Source organism: Petromyzon marinus, chromosome 3 (genome assembly GCF_048934315.1).
Source record: "Petromyzon marinus isolate PM22_M1 ecotype Great Lakes invasive population chromosome 3, UKy_Petmar_22M1.pri1.0, whole genome shotgun sequence".
Taxonomy (NCBI): domain Eukaryota; kingdom Metazoa; phylum Chordata; class Hyperoartia; order Petromyzontiformes; family Petromyzontidae; genus Petromyzon; species Petromyzon marinus.
The window spans coordinates 17,430,576-17,448,628 of record NC_133669.1 but is presented as its reverse complement, the minus strand read 5'-3'; the positions used below and the strand labels follow the sequence as shown (position 1 = coordinate 17,448,628).

At 49.4% G+C, this 18,053-nt stretch overlaps 1 long non-coding RNA gene across 1 annotated transcript in view; it reads left to right on the top strand.

Moving 5' to 3' along the window:
• Nucleotides 1-3,631: 3,631 nt before the first annotated feature.
• Nucleotides 3,632-18,053, top strand: part of LOC142905379 (uncharacterized) — a 58,690-nt gene continuing 44,268 nt past the window's right edge. Inside the window, exon 1 of the long non-coding RNA XR_012929520.1 lies at nt 3,632-3,818. This is a non-coding gene — a long non-coding RNA (uncharacterized LOC142905379). The remainder of the gene's footprint in view (nt 3,819-18,053) is intronic.

The following is an 18,053-nucleotide window of genomic DNA, read 5'->3' as shown; positions in this document are numbered from 1 at the left end:
TGCTTACCGCAGTAGCAACAGCGTCACCAAATAGTTTGATTCATTATTGTAGTTATGTAGATGTGTTTTAAGTTTTGTATCCAAAACAGTATTCGCACCTCCGATAAGCACGGTTGGCTCCGTACGGTGCGAAAGAACTTAAACATACTTACAATCGGTGCTGGTGCGTATATGAAAATGAATAATAATATTTTCCTTTAAATGTTCAAAGTTAAAACTAGCAATCTGCTTTAATCGTGATAGCTCTGTTTTGTACAAACTGGCTGGAAATCAAATCGGTGGTCTTATACAAGAAAATAAGACACGCATTAAGAAGATACAATTCTAAATGTGTGCGTATCTAACTGCTACATTTGGTAGTGAGAATTTGTTCTCTAACTTGCCAGTGAGCTCAAACAATAATAATTGTCGAATTAAATTCGTGCACACGTGGCAATCTAATTTGTTTGGCTGTGTCGGGTGATAGGGTCTTAACGACACAAATTTAGTCAAATGATTACGAGGTCTAACCTAAATAAAATCTATCATTAATCATTCTACGAAGAAGTTTTAGCTCAGCAAAATTAAGTTCCTATCAAATATTGTTGTTTTCCTTACTTTTCATATATATATAAATTAACATAGCGACGGGCACATAATTCAATATGGAGAAGACAGGATAGTTAGGGTATATTCTGCCTCTGAGCCCAACTCATCTTTGTATAGGGTGCCACGGTGGCGAGATGTTTAATACCTCGCCTGGTGTACAGCAGGGCGTGGGTTCAATCCCGACCCTGACGCCTGCTGCTGCTGTATATTTGGAGTTTCATAATAAAGGTTGTTGGGTTAGATCGCATAAGTATAAATGTGTCAAAACCCTCCGCCGCCCGACACAGCCAATCAGTAAGGGATTTATCTTCTTTGGTTCTTTCGGTAAAGTAACGTAGAATGAGAATAAAATAATAAAATAAAACAATAAAATTCTCACGACGTTTTGGCCACAACACAAGTAGCCTTCTTCTTATTTTATTCTTCTTATTTTATTATTTTATTCTCATTCTACGTGACTTTACCGAAAGAACCAAAGAAGATGAATCCTTGCAGTCACGAAAGCTTTAAATAGTAAGGGATTTGTCACGTAAACAAAACGCCAAATAGTTACTACTTCAGCCCACCGGTCTGTTGGAGAGTAAATCCACAACATTTACAATTTGAGTACGACGTTTCGCTGGTAATTACATCCAGCATCATCGGGCGATTTGCCAGAATAGACTATTCTGGAATAATATTGGTCGCGAAAGCCTACGTGTTAAATTATTTTGAGTTTGCATGTTCTCCCCGTGGTCGTGGGGATTTTTCTCCGGGTCCCCCGGTTTTTCCCTCCGCATTTAGAAACACGAGGATTTGGCTGCTATACATTTCCACGTGAACGGCCACTTCGTTGAGCTATCGTTTGTGGCCAGATCACTTCTGAACAAGAGCTGCATATCTCAGTGGGCCTTACCTGGTAAACATACACAGATTTACTGTAAATATAAATTAGCTGAAGCCTCGCCTACATCACGTGACTTCTGGATGGCCACACCCACTCTGAATTCCTCACCTCTCTCCACCGCCCGCTGTCAAAACAGACGCTGCTCCGTGGAGAATCGTCAAGGGCCCCCGTGTAGCCTCTTCTTACCTCTCCTCGTCTCTCCTAAACCCTTCGCCCCTGTTTATGAATTCCTTTTCCAACCTTTTACTCTGAATTCCCATTATTTATCTTCTATGTCTTCGCTTATCCACTCCATCTTATTACAGGATCCATTCATTACATCCTTGACTCTGCTCCCCTTCCCGTGGTGTGCCATGGGTACAACAGTTGCTTGTTTTGATCGATGTACAAAGCAGTGAACACTCGAAAGAGTTGCATCCATTGGTGGCAACAGAAATGATAAATTCCGTGTCAAAAACGCACCATGTCATGGTGCGGTACACATTTTTGAAAAGGTTGCCCTCTCGATCCTTTTTAGGCCTGACCCATATTATGCAAATATCGTGGGCAACCATGGATGGAAGATGGGGGGTTGGGCGTACGTGTGTGTTAGTGTGTGTTAGTGTGTGTCAGTGTGTGTTAGTGTGTGTCAGTGTGTGTTAGTGTGTGTCAGTGTGTGTTAGTGTGTGTTAGTGTGTGTCAGTGTGTGTCAGTGTGTGTTAGTATGTGTTAGTGTGTGTGTTAGTGTGTGTTAGTGTGTGTTAGTGTGTGTCAGTGTGTGTTAGTGTGTGTTAGTGTGTGTTAGTGTTTGTTAGTGTGTGTTAGTGTGTGTTAGTGTGTGTTAGTGTGTGTTAGTGTGTGTCAGTGTGTGTTAGTGTGTGTTAGTGTGTGTCAGTGTGTGTTAGTGTGTGTTAGTGTGTGTTAGTGTGTTAGTGTGTGTCAGTGTGTGTTAGTGTGTGTCAGTGTGTGTTAGTGTGTGTTAGTGTGTGTTAGTGTGTGTTAGTGTGTGTTAGTGTGTGTTAGTGTGTGTTAGTGTGTAGATGGCAGCGTGTGTGTTAGTGTGTGTTAGTGTGTGTTAGTGTGTGTTAGTGTGTAGATGACTGCGTGTGTGTCACAGTGTGGGGAGCGGTGGTGTATCGGTTAGAGTGCTGCGCTACGAACCCTGGCGACCCCAGTTCGATTCCCGCTCACGACGAACACCAGTGACGATGATCTGAACCAGTCCTGGGCCTCTCCTAGGTGGACTCAGCCTCAAATGAGTACCTCGTGCGGTGTGTAAACATCGCTACTGGGGAGGCAAAGGCGTTCCGGCCTTAATAGGTGCTCGCTAACAGCACTTTTCCCCAACAGTCTGTCAAAAGCTACACGGGTGATTTTTGTTTTTGTGCTTTAGTATGTGTGGCGGTGCGTCTATGTGAGTGAGTGAGTGTGTCGGTTTCTGTGTGTGTGTGTCATCGCCAGCGCGTGTCAAATCATTGTCATGAGCACCACGTGTCGAAGTAACGCAACGTATTGATCTGTGACGGCCATAACCAGTCAGCTCAGGCTTTATCGAAATTCCCTCACGCAAGGGGAACCTGGATGACAAACTGCCACGCAGGTACAGTTGCCAATGAGTAGCGTTTTGAGCGAAACCCCAACAGTCGTTGTCCCGTCACAGGAATGTGGAATTTCCAACGATGACCCAGCTTCCATCATTGGTTCAAAGCTGTGGACGCTGTAAAAGCCTACGAGTCATTGATGAAAGCTGCGTTTCTGTGATTGAGCGTAGAGACTTGGGCCTTTTGCGAGGATAATAATTGGTATGAATAATTAATTAATTGCATGTATTGATTAAAAAATAACGCCCAATGAATCATTAATGTATTATTCATTGGACGTCAATGTTTGCCCATTGGTCCGCGCTACGATACCAACCAACTCGAGATGAGTAAGGCTCGCAGCGAAGGGGGACGTCAACGAGCAACGGTAATGATGACAACACTGATGAACACGATGCTGATGGTGCATTTATTGGTGGTGGCGATGATAAGTCTGATTAAACTGCTGCTGCTGCTGGTGCTTCCGCTGCCCCTAATGATGGTGATGAGTAAAATCACTTAACACTGATTATTATTTAAATGCCATTGCTGCTGCTGCTGATTATAATAATAATGATGACGACATTGATGTCGCTGCTACCGCTGCTGCGACTACGATTGATACTACGACTGCTATCGTGACTGCTGCTAACGATGCTAACGATGCTGACAAGTGTGGCTGAACGTTGCTGACGACGACGACAACGACGATGATAAATCACGATGATGACGACGACGACGATGATTCCACGCGGCATGCAGAAGCTGCCCAACCATGTGCGCCGGTGAGTAAGCGGTGGCGAGGTTGTGCGCTGGACTGGCGGGGCTGCATGAACAGTCCCATCACGTCCCGCGTGCCTCTTCCCTGCGCAGCGCCGCGTGATGCATACAGAGACTCGCCGGAGCGCGCAGACCGAGCGGCGATCGAAATGCGATTTGAGGCAGCGCGTTGCTGCGAGGCTATAGCAACGAGGCCACCAAGAAGTTCATGAGCGGGGGGGGGGGTTAATGGGTTTGTTGCCAGTGCCCAGGACTCGCAGAGCCCGGACCAGAGTGTGGGTCTTGAGTTCATTTCATTCGCCACACGGGTGATCCCGTTTAGCCAGTAGCCCGGATATTTTACAGGGGTGAAGATCCGTGGTGCGTGAACGCAGCAGCGGCAGGAGCGTCAATATTGCAGCGAATGAGTACAGACAAGGACGCTGCAGAACAAGGCGGTCACCAAAAGGGGTTCATCCTACCAAGTGCGTCTTCCCATGTTCGCAGAGCCAGACCCATTCGGGGTCCTCTCAATTTTTCGTGGGTTCCAGCGGTTAGTGTATGAGACTCATAGAGCCATACCAAGGTACGCATCGAGTTGAGAGGGTTCACCGGCCAATACCCGAGAATCGTAGAGCCAGAATTCAACACCGAGAGGTTCTTGGGGGTTCCTTGTGAAAGCTTCGAATTTCGCAGAGACGCACCGAGGCACCTTTGAGATGCTCGGGGTTGAGTGTAAAATGACGGAGACTCACTGAGCCAGACTAATCCATTATTATGACTCTCGAGGTTCAATTTGACTGCCCTCTCTGGGCAAATCCAGACGATGGCGCAGAGCCGGGAGTAACACCGAGCACAGGGCCGTGTGTCCGTCCTATCGACGCATCGCAGCCCCACGCCCACACCACCCTGGCAAGCCACGATGGTCACCCATTCGAGAACGAACCGGGCTCACAAGGCCGCTTACTTTCCGACAAGCCGACGAGTTCGCGTACATTCTTCGGTTTTTCCTCCAACACGGAATGGCCAAACATCGCGAGGCAGCAGCAGGTAAAGGCAAAGCAGCAGCGCTGCCGCGACAGCACTTGAGCAACTTGCCTCCACGAGCAAGGGCTGCTTTCGAGGGTAATTTCGACCTCCTGTGCTATGCACTTTTAAATCTCGATTGGAGAACTAATTTCTTTTTTTTCAAGTATTTATTGTCTGTGAGTTTGCTGTCCTTCCGCCGCACATGCGATTAGCACGGCTGGCTGCGTAGGGTGCGACCAAAATTAAACTTACATACGTTCTGGGCACATTTCTCGAAAGAGTAGCTGGACCCTCCTGCGAACGAAGCCTCGAGACCCTTTGAGCCTTCTCCTGGGTAAATAATTGGCATTATTGCTACTGTTATTCAACTGTTTGTTTAGTGCTACGGAAGTGACAGCGGCTGGAAGTGTTATTCCAATGCCCCCCCGACTCTCTCGGGGGAGGGTGGGTGGACGAGACACGGGCAGTGGCGGATTAAACAGCTCGTCCACCCGTGCCCTGCCATCGATCACGGCCTTTATCGGGAATCGAACCCGGCCTCCCATGGGCCGTGAGCTGAGCGCCACGTCCGGCTGGTTTAATTGAGAACAGTTCATCTCCATTAGCGCAGCCATGAAGCCGCTCGTGCGTGCGCTTATGGGGTTTATTTACTGTTCGATCAATAATAGCACGGAGAGGCTCGATTGAGCTGCGCGCAGCTCATTCGCTGCGTGTGTGTGTCACCGACGCCTCCACTAGCACACGAGACTCACTGAAACAAAGACCCGTGCGTGCGTGTGTCACTTATGCCATGGCATAAAGCGTCGTGCGAGTCACTGGTGCCTTCAATAGCACATGCGACTCATTGGCATAAAACATCCTGCGTGTGTGTGTCACTGACACCTTAACTAGCACACGAGACTCATTTACACAAAGACCCGTGCGTGCGTGTGTCCCTTATGCCATGGCATAAAGCGTCGTGCGAGTCACTGATGCCTTCAATAGCACATGCGACTCATTGGCATAAAATATCCTGCGTGTGTGTGGCACTGACACCTTAACTAGCACATGAGACGTAATGGCACAGGGCTCCGTGAGTGTATGTTAAACCGACCCCTTTCCTGTAGCACCAAAGAGTCCACTCCGCTTGAGTGGAAGTGAGTGACCGAGGCAGTCAGCGAGCGGATTAGTTAATTCGTTTGTGAGTGAGTGAGTGGGCTGATAAATGGGTTTGATAAATGAGTGAATTAATAGGTTGACGAGTGAGTGAATGGATGTGTTGATACATTCGTGAGTGACTGGGTGGGTACGTGAATGTATGGAAGGGTTGATGGGCGAGCAAGAAACTCGGTTGGTGAGTAAGAGTGAGTGTGCTGGTCCAGTATGGGAGCATAGAACAAGACAGCGCATAGCAGCATCCACTTTCTGGCGCCAACCCCTAGGGGTCCCTCCTGGCAAAGCCCTCAAGCGAGTCCACAATTCTAGGGATCCCTCCTGGCAAAGCCCCCAAGAGAGCCCCGTTCCTAGGGGTCCCTCCTGGCAAAGTCCCCAAGCGAGACCCCCTCCTAGGGGTCCCTCTTGGCAGAGCCCGAGTCTCGACAGTCAGGGTTGATCTCATGCAACCGCCTCCTCGGCCTCCTCATCCTCCACCCATGAGCTTCTCCAGCTCAGAGATGCTCGTGGGCAGGGTCAGAATCAGAATCTTTATTTATCCTGGAGAAATCCGAGGAGCTATGAAGCTCTTTTTTCAGATGTCCAGCATAATAAATCATGATATCTATTCAACCATGCGGAAGCGAGGAGCCAAGTGGACAAAGGGCACCACGGTGGCGAGATGTTAACTACCTCGCCTGGTATGCAGGATGTCTATGGTTCGATCCATGTTCTCCCTGTGATCGTATGGATTTTTTTCCAGGTTTTCCCCCCACATTTAGAAACATGCGGTTAGAGTATTTGGCTGCTATACATTCTCACGTGATAGTCCACTTCGTTGAGCTATCATTTGTGATAGCCAGCTCACTTCTGAAAAAGAGCTATTATTGCTCAGTGGGCCTTAGCTGGAACAATACAAATAGTTGAGTTTAACACATAGGCTTTCGCGACCAATATTATCCATAATAGAGGTTTTTGGGTTAAATCGCGTAAACGTAAATATGTGGTTAACCCCGCCACAACCAATTAGCAATGTTTGTCACGTAAAAAAAACACATCAATTAGTTACCAGGACAGCACACCGGTTGTTGGAGAGTAAACCCACAACATTTACAATTCGAGGAGGACCTTTCGCAGGTAATTGCAACCAGCCTCATCAGGCGATAGTCAGAATTGTGGAGAAATCCTCGAGTTTCGGTCTTAAAAATAGTGTTAGTTTAAGTTTCAAAGTGTCCGCTGAAGTGTCGCGCATTAGTATATGTTTCGACACACGGTCAACCACCAATACCCCAAGGCCTGGTAACAAAGTAATTCGAAAAGCAAACGATACATCTACTTCAAATATCTGTCAACCCACGTAAAACATCATTATATCGAGTTGTGTATTATATCATTTTGCTTTGAACTGTGATGCACTGTAGGGTCGGGAGTTTCGCCAGCATTGATGCAAGCCAGCTTTGACTCTGCTGATGAAACACTGCGCGTCGAAGCCGATCCGGCTTGTCATAAAATAATGCTGCTGAAATGATGTACTTCCAGAAGACCGTGGCGTGGCTGATGGGTTGTGTAATAAATACCCTCCTTTTTATGTGGAAACGGATATGTGACTGAGCTATATTTTCTGTTTATTGTTTTTTGTCATTATTAGTATTATCCACAACGACGACGATTGTAATTTTTTTCAAGTGATGTAAGATAGAAATTTTAAAAAAATAAAGTAATGTCAAAAAATAAAAGTAGCTTTTCCCCTTTCCCGTAAACCACAAGGGCCTTCTGGTGAGTGCATAATTTCAGCCGCATTGGTTTCAATACAAGCAAAACTCTGCACCGCTTTCGACATACGGTGTCTCATCAGCAGAGTCGTGCCCCCAACGATCGCCTGAGTGTCGATATCTCAGCTCCTTCGAGCAAGGCAGGAATCACACGAACGTTGAAGGCATGAAGCAAGGCCGTAATTATAATATATTGTGGGGGACACATCCCCCCCAATATTCAAATATGTTCAAAATGTCCCCCCCCCCTCAATATATTGCTAAAAACAATATATATGTTTTAATTCTATGGTAGGGCCCGTCCATAAATGACGTCACGCACCTACAGTGAGGGAAAAAAGTATTTGATCCCCTGCTGATTTTGTACATTTGCCCACTGACGAAGAAATTATCAGTCTATAATTTTAATGGTAGGTTTATTTGAACAGTGAGAGAAAGAATAACAACAATAATCCAGAAAAACTCATGTCAAAAATTGTATAAATTGATTTGCATATCAATGAGGGAAATAAGTATTTGACCCCCTCTCAATCAGAAAGATTTCTGGCTCCCAGGTGTCTTTTATACAGGTAACGAGCGGAGATTAGGAGCACACTCTTAAAGGGAGTGCTCCTAATCTCAGCTTGTTACCTGTATAAAAGACACCTATTCACAGAAGCAATCAATCAATCAGATTCCAAACTCTCCACCATGGCCAAGACCAAATAGCTCTCCAAGGATGTCAGGGACAAGATTGTAGACCTACACAAGGCTGGAATGGGCTACAAGACCAATGCCAAGAAGCTTGGTGAGAAGGTGACAACAGTTGATGCGATTATTCCCAAATGGAAGAAACACAAAAGAACTGTCAATCTCCTTCGGCCTGGGGCTCCATGCAAGGTCTCACCTCGTGGAGTTGCAATGATCATGAGAACGGTGAGGAATCAGCCCAGAACTACACGGGAGGATCTTGTCAATGATCTCAAGGCAGCTGGGACAATAGTCACCAATAAAACAATTGATAACACTACGCCGTGAAGGACTGAAATCCTGCAGCGCACGTAAGGTCCCCCTGCTCAATAAAGCACATATACATGCCCGTCTGAAGTTTGCCAATGAACATCTGAATGATTCAGAGGACAACTGGGTGTAAGTGTTGTGGTCAGGGAAAACCAAAATGGAGCTCTTTGGCATCAACTCAACTCACCGTATTTGGAGGAGGAGGAATGCTGCCTATGACCCCAAGAACACCATCCCCACCGTCAAACATGGAGGTGGAAACATTTTGCTTTGGGGGTGTTTTTCTGCTAAGGGGACAGGACAACTTCACCGCATCAAAGGAACGATGGACGGGGCCATGTACCGTCAAATCTTGGGTGAGAACCTCCTTCTCTCAGCCAGGGCATTGAAAATGGGTCGTGGAAGGGTATTCCAGCATGACAATGGCCCAAAACACACGGCCAAGGCAACAAAGGAGTGGCTCAAGAAGAAGCACATGAAGGTCCTGGAGTGGCCTAGCCAGTCTCCAGACCTTAATCCCATAGAAAATCTTTTGAGGGAGCTGAAGTTTCGAGTTGCCAAACGTCAGCCTCGAAACCTTAATGACTTGGAGAAGATCTGCAAAGAGGAGTGGGACAAAATCCCTCCTGAGATGTGTGCAAACCTGGTGGCCAACTACAAGAAACGTCTGACCTCTGTGATTGCAAACAAGGGTTTTGCCACCAAGTACTAAATCATGTTTTGCAGAGGGGTCAAATACTTATTTCTCTCATTAAAATACAAATCAATTTATAACATTTTTGACATGCGTTTTTCTGGATTTTGTTGTTGTTATTCTGTCTCTCACTGTTCAAATAAACCTACCATTAAAATTATAGACTGATAATTTCTATGTCAGTGGGCAAACGTACAAAATCAGCAGGGGATCAAATACTTTTTTCCCTCACTGTTAAGGGGGGGGGGGGGGGGGTCAGACATTTGTGACGATGTGTGACAAGGTGGGGGGTTTGAGAAATGTGACGTCACATCAAAATGCGCAACTTCAAATAAATATAGACAACACGTTCTACTTAATTAAATAGACTTTTTAATAAATGTTTTCTCCTACAACATCAGAGTGCAGCGCCACATTAAATACGCACTACAATGACAATAGTTTAAAGCGATTTGAAGCATGTTTTATTTTTTTGCGAGGGGGGCAGAGCTTTGTGACGTCATATTTGAGGGGGGTCTTTTTGTGACGCCGTGTGACGAGGGGGGTGGGGGTCAAAAATCGTCCAAAATCGCGTGACGTCATTTATGAACGGCCCCCTATGTAAATAAAAAAAATTAGCTAAACCTTGGCCACAATATCTGGACTTGTCTTCATATAACAATGCATAGATTTCTGTTTATATGATTGAGGCTATGGTTGTACTTTATTAATCCCTAATCTCTGCCATTACATACAATGAAACAATAAAAGGTGAAAAAGAGCAATATAATACAACACACTATTTGACATTATTGTAATAAAAGATAAAGTCCATCCCATGTGTTAGTGAATTTTTAAATATTTTAGGCAGGAAATGTCAGGAAATTTGTTTTAAAATTTTTATTTTTTCTGGGGGGGGGGGGAGGGGGCCTAGACCCCCTGGAAGATTTGGTCCCCCCCAATGTTGACTCAATGGCTACGGCCTTGGCATGAAGCGTCGCATTTCTGCTCACTGTGCAGGAAACCAATCCCCCCGTGGAGTGCCTAGCCCCGGTCGCACCCAATAATCACGACGACGTTGGGCCAACGCGTCCAAGTGAACATAGCCACAAGACCTCGACATTGTCAACTCACACGCGCGGACAGTCAACACAGTGCCGTCAAAAGAGCCACGGAAAGCCTGGACGCTGGTGTGAAACCCATGAGACCTGACATCCTAACTGAGTCGTCTGGAACATTGGCTGGTCATTGAACAAAAACGGCCAAGGCAACTCCCGCTTTCGGATGCGCTTCTGCGGCCGTTCGGAACGCTCTTCCTTCCGATGTTCAGAAGTCACTGGGAGCTAATGCACTTTCACATCTAGATTCAAAACTCATTTCTTTAGAACTACTTTTTCAATTCTGGCTAATCGCCCGATGATGCTGGATGCAATTACCAGCGAAATGTCGTACTCAAATTGTATATGTTGTGGATGTACTTTCCAAATCACCGGTGGGCTGAAGTAGTAACTAATTGCCGTTTGTTTACGTGACAAATCCTTTACTAATTGGCTGTGTCCGGTGGTGGATGGTTACAACACATTTATACTTACGCGATTAAAACCCAAAAACCTTCATTATGAATCATATTGGTCGCGAAAGCCTACGTGTTAAACTACTCTTTCTGCTTAGTTTGTTGCCATTAGAAGTTCAACGTACACGCGTACATTGCAAGGGCCTCGGAACAGCGCAAACCACTTCCCTGCGACTCCCGTGAGCTGGCGAGGGCGGTCGAACGCACGCCCGAGTGAACGACGATGCAAGGTGGGCGACTCTTAACGAGTGCCGAGCGAGCGAGGGATCGATGTTCACGTTACCGCCGCGATCACCACGGAGCCTGAGACGCGCGTGGAGCGAGCGGGCAAGGCGGGCATCGCGCGAGTGGCAGAGGCGAGCCGATAAGAGCGGGCGAGCGAGCGGCTTGGCGTTGAGCGAATGACGAGAGCGGATGAGTGCGTGGGGTAGCTGAGCGCTTTGGCGAGCGAGGGAGTGTTTACCGAGTGTCTCGCACGAGCGTTTACGAAGTGCGCCGGCCGAGTTTGAGCGATTGTGATGGGCGAGTGCTGAGAAGGAGAGGAGAGATGGGGTGGGGTGGGTGGGGAGAGATGGTTGGGGAGAGCGACGGTGGAGGAATTCCTGCCGTGTGCCGCATTATCTGCTCCGCAGTTCGCGGGGATGGGGGGGGGGCGCTGACAGCACTCCTCTTTAATTATTCACGACCGCCCGCGGAGAGACAGGCGCTGGGGAGAGAGAGAGATAAATAGAGAGGTAGAGAGAGAGGCAAGAAAAAGAAGAGCGAGATGGAACGAGAGCGGGGTAGAAGAGAGGGACACAGAGAGAGAGAGAGACAGGCACACAGAGGCACGGCGGAGAGAGTGACACGCAGACACTGGAGGGGAAGAGAGAAGCAGAGACTTTGACTTTTAAGCCACTTTTATTGCCGCCAGCAGCAACAGCACTGGATGCGATTCCGATATGAAATACACAAAGTCACCAGCATACAAATGAAAATAAACGCTATAAATCCACGTGCTGTGGCGCTAAATGCACCGCGCACAACACGAAAGAAAAGTCACGTGGTGGTGGTGTTCATCGCGCACGCCACGTTGACGATCGAGCGCTTCAGAAGGTGAACACGAGGGTGCCGTCCACGCTAGTACAGAGGGATTTTCCGGCTCCCCAGCGTTCGAAGAAGACGTGCTGCACATCACCCACATGTGTGTGTGGTATGCGTGCTCCAGCCGGAGCCGCGCCTTGAGCAGGCCCCTGAACACTGGAAGCACAGAGCAGCCGTCAGTGTCACCTTGCAGCATCTTTTTTCAAGCAGAGAGAGCAGAGTCGAATAGAGAGACGAAGCGAGAGAGAGCGGGTTTGAAGTGAGGCACAGGGAGGAGATCAGAGAGAGGCAAACGGGGGGGGGGGGCTCGGGGGGGGGAGGGATGCGCGTACGCAAAAATAAACAGAGAGAGAGGAATACAGGAGGGAAAGAGAGGGTGGTGAGCCCGACAGAGACAGAAGGAATGAGAGACACTGGAGCGGAAAACACAGAGTGATAGACACGGGGGAGAGACAGAGAGAGATACACAGACACGGGGTAGAGACACGGAGAGATACGGGGGAAAGACGGAGAGAGATGCATCGATACGGGGGAGAGACAAAGAGACAAACACAGACATGGGGAAGAGACACGGGAGAGATACAGGGAAAAGACAGACAGAGATAGATACGGGGGAGAGACGGAAAGAGACACATAGACACGGGGGAGAGACAGGGAGAGAGATAGACACGAGGTAGAAGAGATAGAGAGGCATAAAACCCAGCAGCGGTTCGCGTAGTACTCGCCACTGACGTTGGTAAGCCCGAGCCGGGGAATCAAACTCAGCCGGATTCACAGCGCAGTCCACCCACACTCCACGACCATCACCCTCTCCATCCAGACAAAAAAATACATATTTCCCGTCCTGAATTTTATTTCCAACAAACACATTCAGAACGCAATGAGAAAGAATATGAAAGAGAGAGATTTACCTGTAATACGTGGAGTAATTTCTCATGAAAGGAATGTCCCCTCCGTCTCCCACCCCCCCCTCCCTCCGTGAAGGGTCACCACATCCCATACCCGTATCTATCGGGTTAAACTGCTCCAGACAAGCGCTGTCAGCGAGCAGCGATTGTTTTATGCCGAGTCGACTTTGGGTCAAATGCCAGCTGCTGCTCCAATTGTCGTGTTCGGACCGTGTTCAGAGGTCGAACCCAGGCTGGCCACGGTGGCAGCGCGCGCAAGCTTACACAGACTCTTAGGGCAGGTACCATTTTAAGGTTTAGTCGCCCTAGGGGAGGCCCAGGACCAGGTTCAGATATCACTCGTCAATGGTGTTAGCCGAGAGCAGGAATCGAACTCGCTTAGCAGGGTTCACAGCTCAGTGTGCTAACCACTGCACCACCGCTCCCCACACCCTCAGCACAGGACCCATACATAAGTAGCTGCACACACGAAAACAAATATCCCCCGTATAGCTTTTAACAAACTGTTGATGCAAGTGCTGTTAGCGAGCACCTGTTAAGGCCGGTACGGCGCACAAGGGGGCAGCTCGCTTTGTCTTTCCGTGACTGATGTTTACGCACCGCACCAGGTACTCATTTGAGACCGAGTCGACCTAGGGGAGGCTCAGAACTGGTTCAAATATTCGTCACTGTTATTGTCCTCGAGTAGGGCTCGAACTCAGGAAGCCGAGTTGTGGGCGCAGTGCGCAAACCGCGATATTACCGCTCCCCAAACACAGTCTTCATACATATGTATACACACATATACACAAATAGATATACACCACTGCCATATACATCGCAAAGACCTACACGCGCGTGTGTGTGAACGTGTGCACGTGTGCGCGGCTGAATGGATGCGTTTAATATTCGCTCCTCGCCGTTCTCCACAGTTTATCTTCAAACACCGCAGGACAGCTGCTCATCACAGCCCCACCACCCCTCCTCTTCATCCCCCACACCCCTCCCCTTCATCACCCACACCCCTCCCCTTCATCCCCCACACCCCCCCCTCCATCCCCCACCACCCCTCCCCTCAACCCCGCCGCTCCTCGCCTCAATGCCTCCAATAAACCCCTCGCCCCTCCGTCGCCTCTTCCTTCAACATTGTCACCCCCCCCCCCTCTATCCCCCATACCCCTCCCCTCGATTCTTCCACACTCTACCCCTCCATCCCCCACACCCCTCCACCTTCATCCCCCACACCCCCCCTTCATCCCCCACACCCCCCCCTTCATACTCCACACCCCTCCCCTTCATCCCCCACACCCCTCCTTAACTTCCACCCTCCCAACTCCTTCCTTTAATCCCCAATATCCACCGCCGCCCCCGATCCCATCCCCCTTCTTTTTTAACGATCAGAGGAGACAAGAAGATGCTCGGTGTAGTCGGCACTTTGCTCCGTTCATCATTTCAGGTTTTTAGTTTTTTATGCTTTGCTTTATTGTAACCCCCCCCCCCCCCCTTTTAAATGAAAGACCCAACAATTTTTTTTTATTTTTTTCTGCTCTCCTTACCCCTTCCCTCTCTCTACCCCCTCTCTGCCCCTCCTCTCTCTCTACCCCCCTCTCTGCCCCTCCTCTCTCTCTACCCCCTCTCTGCCCCTCCTCTCTCTCTATCCCCCTCTCTGCCCCCCCCCCCCTCTCTCTCTGCCCCCTCTCTGCCCCTCCCCTCTCTCTATGCCCCTCTCTGCCCCGCCCTCTCTCTCTGCCCCCTCTCTTCCTACTCCATTTCCCTCTCTCTCGCTCACTCTCTTTTTATAACTACGACAAGTGCTGCATCTGCACGCAGCCCTTCCCACAGTCAAACGGCCTCCGACGGGTAGCTTAGATCTGCACGCAGAGCTCTCTACCGTCATCTGCCACCGAGCACACGGCCTCCTCCAGCTGCCCACTGCTCCTTGAAGGCCGGCACGGCGTGGGTCAGCCGCGCGTGGCGGAACTCCAGCCCACACACCCTGGCTCCGACCAGAGCGCGGAAAATGCCCAGGCTGCTGGCCGGACGTTTCCCCTCCAGGGCCACCTTCCTCGCCCTGTATATGGCGAGCTTGGCGTAGCCGACGAGCACGCTGACCAGCCCCTGAAGATATTCCACTCCCTCCCCCTTCTTTTCTCCGCACTCCAAACCCCCTTTAATCCCCCGCATCCCCCAAGCCCCTCCACACCCCCAACACCCCTCCCCCTCCACATCGCCCCCACCCACACCCCTCCCCTTCATTCCCCAAACTCCTCGCCTCCATTCTCCCCCCCCGACCCCTCCCCTCAACTCCCCCCCCCCCCACCGCTTCCCTGCGGCAACACTCTCAAATAGCCGCCTGCCTGCCTGCCTGCTGCTGCTGCTGCACGTGACGGCTGTGCGCTGCACGTGACGGCTGTGCGCTGCACGTGACGGCTGTGCGCTGCACGTGACGGCTGTGCGCTGCCCAGGGTGCAGGAAGCAGCACGCACGTGCCGGCGCACAGCGGCTCCTGATGTCTCATCCACTACTGGATGACGGTTTTTCATGCAGCAGTGCTTTCTGGGAGTGCAGGGGGTTACTTGACCATACTTCACCAGACGTGGGTAGTTGCGGGATGTGGGGGGGGGGCATAGAGAAGTACAGCACAACATTGGATGGCACAGCGCTCTCGTCCTCTGCTGCCCATCCCATAGCTCAGCAGCAGCCCAGAACGGACAGCTGCTGTGCCCGGTGGTGGTGGTCACCCATCCGAGAGACTGGTGTGATGACATTGCATTGTAGCTTGCGAACAACGCTTAATACGCATATTAATTATGTACTAGGAGGTCTTAGAGCGCTGAGATTTGGCACAGGCATCGGCGAGTCGATGCTTCTGACCGAAGAAATCCAATAGCCTATACTGTATATGTTTTACACGTTCGATGCCGAAACATATTACGGCTCGGAAGTTGATTGGTTTCACTCCCAGAGCAAGGTGAGCGTATAAAAGTTGTGCGTTGCCTTAAGTCTCTTGCTCAGCACGGGACGTACACACGCGCGCTTCTCCATCATCCGTGAACCAAATAATGCGCCTCCCGTGGAGGGTGACACAATAGAAAACAGACAAAACCCGCTATCGGTTGCCAGCGGTGGCTACAGCCTCTTATTATTATCGTTACGCTTCCTCAGCCAGGTAATATCCCCACCCCACCCCCAAATGGATCCCGATAGTGCTCCCGCAGAGCGCAGCAGCGCTACTCTGCTTCGTATTGGAGAACAGCCCACGGAAGTGGATAACACAGAGCTAGCTTCGACCTCCCTTCAAGTGACCTCTACGTGCAGTTCAGGGCAGTTCTTTTCCCACCCGTCCTGCACCCTAAGAGCAATATCGTTCGTCGCACGACAGTCAACCCGATATGTTTAAAACTCCGAGCTGGTATTTGGGCCAAATTTTAATGCAGCCCCAACGTTAATGCGATATGGGTTTTTTTTGTGTGTGTGTGCATTCATCGGTGCTCCGGCTGGCATCAGCAACCCCACTATACTTGAGGACCCAGTTCGATAAAGCTCAGGCGGTTGCCTGCCTGGATTCGAACCCAGGTGATCAGCGGTGCCCGGCTCAGGCCTCAAGACCTCTGAGCCACTCGGCCACCTCTTGCGATTCTAAACACCCAATGATCATGATTATTATAATTTTTGTATTCAACTATTCAGCTTTCTGGATGCATCATTCTGCGGGGAAGGTCGCCTCTGGCTGCTGGTATGCAGTGAGCTTTTCTGGGAATTCGCCGAAAGCAATTACCTGTGCGGACAGCATCGAAACAATTATCTCAGGACAGCGTTGGAACATTCGGCTGCGTTTGCAGCCCGGAGCACGTTCCCCTCTGGCATGAACCTCGTTGTTAAACGGATTATTTGGTGATGCTGTTCCGTTGGGAGCGGTGCACAAACAATAATAATAATAATTTTATTTCGATTTAAAGCTTTCGTGACTGCAAGGATTCATCTTCTTTGGTTATTTCGGTAAAGTCACGTAGAATGAGAATAAAATAATAAAATAACACAATAAAATTCTCACGACGTTTCGGCCACAACACCTGAAGACGGCCGCTGAAGATGGCCGCTTGCGTTGTGGCCGAAACGTCGTGAGAATTTTATTGTGTTATTTTATTATTTTATTCTCATTCTACGTGACTTTACCGAAAGAACCAAAGAAGAAGAAAAATAATAACTGAATGCATTCGTCATTAACAATGTGGCCTTATAAAATATATATAATAGGCGACGTTTCGGGGAATGGCCCTTCATAGCACTCGAAGAAGGGCCACTCTTGGTAACGTTACGTCTGCTGCCTTGCGTGTACGTCCATCAGAGAGCACTTCATGTGTTTTCACTACATCGAAAAAGTACGGCCCACGTCTGCTGTGTGTACAGCCTGTAGTCTGGACTAATGCATGTACATCCTATAATAATCTAGGCTGCAGTGTGTACAGCATGCAGTCTGGTCTGTTGACATCATTGTTGCCGCTGTTGCTGGAGGCCACGTTCCCAGACACCGTTGCGTTGATGTTCCGAGGCCGAGACGAATTCTCAATTCGCGACCTCCACGCGCACGCGGGCAGATGCGACACGCGGCCTTCGAGCGTAAAGGGGGTTGGGTGGGTTTATGGTTGGGGGAGTGTGGTTGTGTGAGTCAGGGTTGGGTCTATGCGTATTGATTGGGGCGTGTGTGTGTGTTGGGTGTGCATTGGGGTGTGCGTGTGTGGATATGTCTTTTGTGAGCGCAGGTTGTGTCGCGATTAGCGCAATGCGCTACGAATCCGGCGAACACGGCCAAAGCCAGTGACGATTATCTGAACCAGTCCTGGACCTCCCTTTGGTCAACTCAGCCTCAAATGAGTACCTGGGTGCGATGTATAAACATCGCCAATAGGGAGACAAAGGCGGACTGGCACGATGCTCACCACCCACCCCCTCCTCGTGTGCTCTACTGGTATTCATAGGTGTTCGCTATCAGGACTTGCTTCAACATCTTGTTAAGGCTATCCGGGAACTTTGCTTTTGTGACTATGTGCGTGTTTATAATGGCGCGGAAGTGCAGAGGTCACCGCAATGCGCTACGAACCCGGCAACCCGGG